Below are 7,840 nucleotides of genomic sequence, written 5' to 3' on the forward strand. Positions count from 1 at the left end.
CCTTCCTTCATTCCAACTGAACCTGCCTGATCTCGGCCTCCCAAGTCACTTTGAACTTCGGATTTCTGAAGGCTTTCCGTGAACTGAAATTATTCGAAGCCTGCCTTCTTCCTCTCATACTGCATAACCTGTCACATCCATATTGTTTTCCATTTGCCACTTCGTTGCCCATTCTCTACGCCTGCCTAGCATCTTACGAAATTTCTCAGCTTTTTTGACACGACCTGTCTCTCCAACTACGTTTGTGTCAACTGCAAAAGTAACGAAAATGCACTCTGTCCCTTTGTCCAGATGTTTAACGTGGAACGTGAATAATTATGCTCTCAATACCGAAACCTGTGCAAGTGTTAAAAAATCAGTAGCTGCCATCCTGTAAAAGACCCCTCTGTTCTCACTCAGCCAGTCAGCCAATCCCCTCCTTGTCACTAACAGCATGCTTCTTACCTTATTTAGCTGTCTGCTCTATGGCACCTTATCACAGGACTTATGGGTATTGAATGAGATCACGTCCACTGGCTCTACTTTGCCTTACTTGTTTGGTACTTCCTCAAAGAGATCTAGAATAGCTGTCAGACATGACGTCCACTTGATTAAGACATGCAGACTTTGCTGTATTTTACCATCCATTCCCAAGTACTGTGCAACACTGTCGTTAGCATGGCCGACAGTAGTCTGTGTCTGCCACTCTTCTTTCTTTCAGAAGGGGTGCTGCAATTAAAAAAATCCACTCATCTTGGACCCACCCTGACGCCGATGACTTCTGACTGATCACGACCAATGCCTCCACAATCTCCTCAGCAATCTCCTTCAGAAATCGGGAATGCAGTCCATCTGGTCTCAGTGACTTCGTCCCTTCAGACCTTGCAGCTTCCCTGGCATCTTCTGGTTAGTGTTGGCATTTCATTCAATTCTTCCCTACGTGTCTCTTAATTCACGTATTTTGTTGTTGTCTTCCACTGTGAAAACTGATGCAAAGTACGTATTTACCTGCACCATTTCGTTGTTTCACATTACGTCATCTCCAGTGCTCCAATTTGCACTCTTCTCTCTGTTATCTCTCCACCATTCAGGCGCTCTTCCTGTATTGCTGATGAAGTGCTTTTGCCCGAAACGTCGGATTTTCCTGCTCCTCGGAAGATGCTTGAACTGCTGTGCTTTTCTAGCACCACTTTACTCCAGAATCTGGTTTCCAGCATCTGCAGTAATTGTTTTTACCTAGTTGACTTAACCCTACTGCGAATCCTCTTGCAAGGATGCCTACCTTGAAGAAATTTTCCTCCTCTCTCGACAAGAATCTTAGGGAGACACTCTCCCACTGCAACTCCTAGGTCATTTCCTCTGCCGTGAAGCTACCTTCCCTCACGCTTCTCACTGACTTTCAATACCCACCGCACTCATCTATTGTATTCTATTCTACTTTCTCCCCACCCCCACCCTCCTCTCATTTATCTCTCCAACCTTCAGGCTCTCTCTGTCTGTACTCCTGATGAAGGGCTTTTGCCCGAAACGTCGGAATTTCCTGCTACTCAGATCATGCCTGAACTGCTGTGGTTTTCCAGCACCACTCTATTTCAGAATCTGGTTTCCAGCATCTGCACTCATTGTTTTACCTTACTATTCTCTCTGTAACCTTTTAAATATGTGAACAAACTCTTGCACCCTTCTTTATATTTCAAGTTCACTCACTTACGTACTAAATCTTAATAACTCATCTTACCATTTCAGTTGTTCTCTGCTAATTATTGAACCCTTCCAAATGCTCTCGGTTTCACTAATCTACATCAGATGGTAAGTTTTTTCTTTTGTTTCTGTGCTCTCCCTGACTTCTCTTGTCAGTCATGTTTGCTTTATCCTCTCTTAAACATGTTCAGGTGGCGTGAGCAATGGATCCGGTGTTACGAGGCGCTGACAGAGTGCCATTTGGAATTGGGATAACGTCTGCTAACTTTTCAGGATAGCAGAGTACATGGAACAAGACTGTGACCTGCACACAATGATTATGAATTTCTCTCCTGGACTGGTAGAGAAGGGTTTACGAAACTGCATTTACAGTGAGTTCAGAGGAGAGTATTTACACACACCATACCCAAACCAAGGTATATTTGTGTCTTCTGAATTTCTTACCTGGATTGACAGTGATGAATTTTAGATACCCATTTTTGTTATTTTACCATAACTCCTGTCGACTGTGTCTTTATGATTTATCCACCAATTTCCACCCACAGATCCTTTGACTGTCACAAATCAACCCCATTTACCTTCTGCTTCTCAGATCATAAGGATCAAGAAAATCTGCTTCATTTTTTTATTTCCTGATGTCTGTCTGCGCACGCTAAAACATTCATCTACCTTCTTTCCCTGCACATACAACCCGACCAGCTATGTTATTTCAGCATAGACTGTTTTTATTAAATATTTCAACTTCTGCAGTATTTTGCTATTATTTTCTTGCAGGTGTTTCTCACAGCACTGAGTCTAAAAGTACAGATGCTCCAACGATAAGCTGCTTTCCTACTGAGTGGTGGATAAAGGAACAGATCTATGGACTCCGGTGTGAGTGTTTTTTTCCTTTAATTTTAGTCTCAATTACCGAATGACTCCAACAGAAGTTAATTTGGCGCATCGTGCCGATGCTGGTTCCCTCAGCAGACTAGTTCACCCCACTTTCCAGCGCTTTCATGAGCAAGTCTGGCAGATATTGTCAATCTCCAATACCCTGTGTCGAAATTGATGTATTATCTTCTTGAACTGCTGCAGTCCACGTAGTGCACGTGGTCCAAGATTATTGGCAGGTGAGGAGTTACAGGGTAAACTCCTGGAAATGATGAAGGAATTGCAATGGATATCCAAATCAGCAACATAAGATTATAATTCTACCCCGTCTTCCGTCTGTCAAAATGTCCAGAATGATTCACAGGAATGTGAAAAGGCAACACTTGACACTGAGCCACATAAAGAATTGTTTAGGCACTTGACCGCGCATGTTTGAATGGGTTCTCTCTAAATTATATGCTTCAAATCAATTTTACACGGTATTAGAATGATTGATTTGCACTCAGCAAATCTGGTTGAAAGATCACTGCAGAGTCTGACGGAGTCACTTCATTCATCCAAACCTGAATAATATGGTGTTCTGAACAGGAAAGGTGCAAACTTCGTTCAAAGTCGGGAGAAACAGAACACGTGTGTGTGGGCGAGGCTTCAGATGATCATCTGCCTGTCAAGACGCAAAGGGAATCAGCACAGTGAGATACTATGCAAATGTCAGGATTGTGGAAAAGGAGAAAGTGAGGATTGCACATACTTGCAATCAGTGTCTAAGAATGTGGTACTGGAAAAACACAGCCCGTCAGTCAACATCCAGTCATAAGCCCTTCATCAGGAGATTAAATGTCCCACAATATGAAACAGGGAACAAAAAAAGACCAGTAAAGAGGTCGTATTTCAAAAGTTAACTGGACTAAAATTTGTGTCAACTGGACCAAACAAGCTTCATCCCAAAATTTTGAAGAAAGAGGAAGACAATGAGAGAATGTGAATGCGCTGGGAGTCATCAGTCAAGTTATGTCATCTCTGCAAAGTCTCCTGTGGAGTGGAATTCACGTTGGAACCCCACTGTTTTACTTATTCAGGAGGCTTTTTATCCGGTCCCACACAACATCACAAAACTCAATGGGGTTGGACAAAAAGTGCGAGCATTCATTAAGGATTGTTTACCAACTGGAAGGCATCGATTAGGAATAAGCGCACTTTTCTCAGGATGGTATTCTGTTACTGGTGGAGTACCACAAGGATCAGTGACAACACTGCTGCCTCACAGTGCTAGAGACCGGGGTTCAATTCTAGCGTCACGCGATTTCCAACATGAAGTGTGCACATTCAAAGTGTCTGCGTGGTAATCCTACAGATGCTGCTGTTTCTGCGCACAGTACAAACATTCACGGTTGAAGTGAATTGCCCATTATATCCAGGAATGTACAGGCTCGGTGGATTGGGCATGCGCAATGTAGCATTATAGGGAGAGTGTAGGGCCTCATTGCAGTGACTGCATTGCAGGGATTCTATGATTCAATGCTTGAACCAAATTGTTCCTAAACATTATACATGATTTGGACATTTGGACATCTTGTAATTTTTCCAAATTTGTTGATGAAACCAACTAGATCCGAATGTACATTGTGAGGGGGATGGAGGGAGCCTTCAAGAGATGTTTGACAGGCTCATGAATGGATCAGGACATGGCAGTTTATCCATAGCACACGATAGTTCCACAAAGAACTTCAATAATCTGGTTAAATCTGACTACCTTTTCGCAAAGTATCTTGAATTTGCATCCTACCCTTGATTTTCTTTCAACAACTTTATTAAAAAACATTGAGAAGCTTTCAGATGACAGATGTTAAGCTAACTGCCTGATATTTCCTCCTTGACTTCCCTTCTGTTCTGACGAAATAAAACGCACTGATCTGTATTGGTTCCCAAGATGCCTCTCCACTGATTTTATAATTCTCAGATTTGTTTTCAAATCCATCCATGGTCTTACATCCCATTAATCCACCACTGCTTCCAGCCCAACATTCCTCTGTGCTCTTCCAACTCCTCTACTTCTGCTCTCTGTATTCGAACGTTCCTTACTTCCCCACTGCCAGATATGGATTTTACACTGAATGAGAGAGTCTGAAGCAGGGTTGCATCTCACTAAACACGACAGGCTACTGCTCTTGGCATTAATATGGAGTTCTACCACACCACCATATTATCTAAAAAAAGAAGATCAATTCATTCTCATGACTATGATGTAGATTCCTGCAAAATACTTGACTGTTTTCTGTGTTCTGGCAAATACAGTATCTTTCTCTATCCCCTGTTTCACTTTGACTGTGAAATGACACATTTCACTATTCCTTTATTCTCTTATAACTGTCCTTTGTTTGACGTCTGTATTTCTGGTTTTGTGTGTGGTGGGCCAGTGACAGCCTGATGTGGAATTGCAGATTGTTATGAAGTTGAAAGTGTGTACTGTACCTTTAAGAGAGGTAGAATATTGTTCTGCACTGAGAGCTTATGAGGACAGTGTCACAGTTTACTGGAATATTGAAAATATATAACATTTGGATGTGAAATAGGTGCCTGAGATGGTTGCTATTTTGACGACAATTCAAATTTAACCAACGAGTTTCAATTACGTCTCTGTAAACTAAAATCCAATCGATTTCGAATTTATTATTCTGCCAACTTGGAACCAATGAGATAATCCGATTTTCTGGTATAAGGAAAGTAGGCATTTTGAACGTCAGCCAGAGTCACTGCCATCAAGGGTGAACTATAAGAGGAAAAGAAAAGCCAAAAACACAAAGACAGATTGCGTAATGAAGGGGAATGACTCTGGCAATTTGTGCAGCTAACACCATGCAATTATTAGCTTGAAAGCTGCTGGGTTGCGCTGTTGGATCTTATCATTACCACGATCGCATGTGCCCCACACGCTGACAATTGATAACTCGGTCGAATCTCAGTTCATCTGCTGCTGAAACTCTCATTTTTCTCCCTTTGATATCATTAGAGGGGACTTTAATGAAAAGGCTGGCGATTTTAGTCGAAGGAAAAATTGTAGTTCTGAGGAACGATGTTTTAATTCGAATATCAAAAGCGACTGTAAAAATACAGGAAACTGAAGAAGGGCTCATACCCGAAACTTCGATTCTCCTGCTCCTTGGATGCTGCCTGACCTGCTGCGCTTTTCCAGCAACACATTTTTAGCTCTTATCACCAGCATCAGCAGTCTTCACCTTTTCTTCGAAAACTGGTTGAAAGATCAACGTCTGTGGCAGTAATGGAAACGAAGTGAGTGAGGTGCCATTCTGGGTTGGTGGCAGAGAGTCAAGACGAGTTGTTAGCAGGTAATCTCTGGTCCATGTTAGTAAAGGCTCCAACATGATTGATTTCACAACCACCGGGATTGAAATAGATCGAGCGGTTTCAAGATCCCGATGATGGAATGGGACACGTTTACCCATCAAGAGAGACAGGAGCAGCACTGACAGAATGGTGCCGATGGGCACGTTAGATTATGGAATGCCTCAGTGAAATGGGAGGAGCGATGTAAAGGAGGGTTAGTGATCATGGAAGAGAGGGAAATCTCTGAAAATGTGTGTGTGTGTATTCTGATTTATGAAATGGACAATTGTGATATTGCGCATAAGTAACCAATGTTGCAGAATATCATATAATCTCGTGTTCCCAGGGCTAAACGAAGAGAGACTGAGTGGCGCAGCAGCGAAGATCAAACTGGAAATGGGCATGACAATGAACTCGCTGTGACCGTAGAAAGGTGCATGATATGCCGGGGCTGGTACTCCAACCTCACCTGTATTGACATGGAGCAAGGAGCATTGTGATATCAACTTGGGACCTCCATCTCATATGAAGCAGCTTCTGTTGGAATAAAGCAAGGGACATTGTGGCAGCAGGCTGGAAGTTCCAACCTCTTCTGGAGCAGATTGGATTGATAAGGAGCACGGAGCAATGAGACATCAAGTTGGGAGAAGGGATACTCAGTTATTTTAATCTGAATTAAAGTAGTATTTAGCAGGAACCATGTTTGTAGATTCAGTGAATATCTGTCCCAAGGATATCTACCAAAAATAAGGGAAAATGTGGCAAAGATGCAGTTCGTGGAGGAGAATCTGGGCAGAAACAAATGCAGGCAATATATTCTTTTTCTGCCTTTTATCATAAAACAGACTGTGTATTTGGTTAAATTGCAGCAAGCGATTTTCAGCTCGTTTCATTATATTAATTTTCCTGAAAACCCACGGAAGTCAGTCAAGCAAACTTAACTTCCAATAATTAACGGTGCATAGCTAGCTCAAAGGGGGAGGACCGAGGGTGGTGCTGGAGGGTTGTTTTTCAGACTAGAGTCCCGTGATCAGTGGAGTGCTACAAGGATCGGTGCTGGGTCCTCTACATTTTTATCATTTAATTAGGTGCAGTGGATTGCAAAGAGAGTTACCACAGATTAGAACAGGATTAGAACCAGTTTGGCCAATCGGCTGAAAAGTGGCAGATGGAGTTTAATTCAGATAAATGTGAGGTGCTGCATTTTGGGAAAGCAAATCATAACGGGATTTCAACCCTTAATGGTAATGTCCGAAAGAGTGTTACTGAACAAAGAGACCTCGGAGTGCAGGTTCATGGAATTCAGATTTATAAAATTTAACTTGAAATTGGAGTCGTGGTTAGATATGGTAGTGAAGAAGCGTTTAGTATGCTTTCCTTTATTGGTCAGAGTATTGAGTAATTGAGTACATGTGTTGGGTGGTAATGTTGCGGCTGTTTCAGACATTGGTTAGGCCACTGTAGGAATATTGCGTGCATATCTGGTATCCTTCCCATCAGAAAGAAGTTACGAAACTTGAAAGGGTTCAGAAAACAAATATGAGGATTTTGCCAGAGTTGGAGGATTTGCGATATAGGGAGAGGCTTTCCAGGCTGGGATTGTTTTCCCTGGAGCGTCGGAGGCTGAGGGGTGACTTTTTAGAGGTTTTCAAAATTATGAGGGTCAAAGATAGGGTAAATCGAAAACGTCTTTTCCCTGGGGTCTGTGAGTCCAAACTTAGAGTGCATAGTTTTAGGGTGAAAGGGGAAAGATATAAATGCGACTGACTGGGCAACGTTTTCACACAGAGAGTGCTAAGTGTATGGAATTGCTGCCAGAAGAAGTGGTGGAGGCTGGTATAATTGCAATATTTAAGTGGCATTTGGAATGGATACAGGAATACAAAGGGTTTGGAGGGATATGGACGGGGTGATGGCAGATGGGACTAGATTCGGTTGGGAT

The sequence above is a fragment of the Chiloscyllium plagiosum genome, unplaced genomic scaffold, assembly GCF_037043375.1.
Source record: "Chiloscyllium plagiosum isolate Xiang-an unplaced genomic scaffold, Cpla_swu_hap1 HiC_scaffold_45, whole genome shotgun sequence".
Taxonomy (NCBI): domain Eukaryota; kingdom Metazoa; phylum Chordata; class Chondrichthyes; order Orectolobiformes; family Hemiscylliidae; genus Chiloscyllium; species Chiloscyllium plagiosum.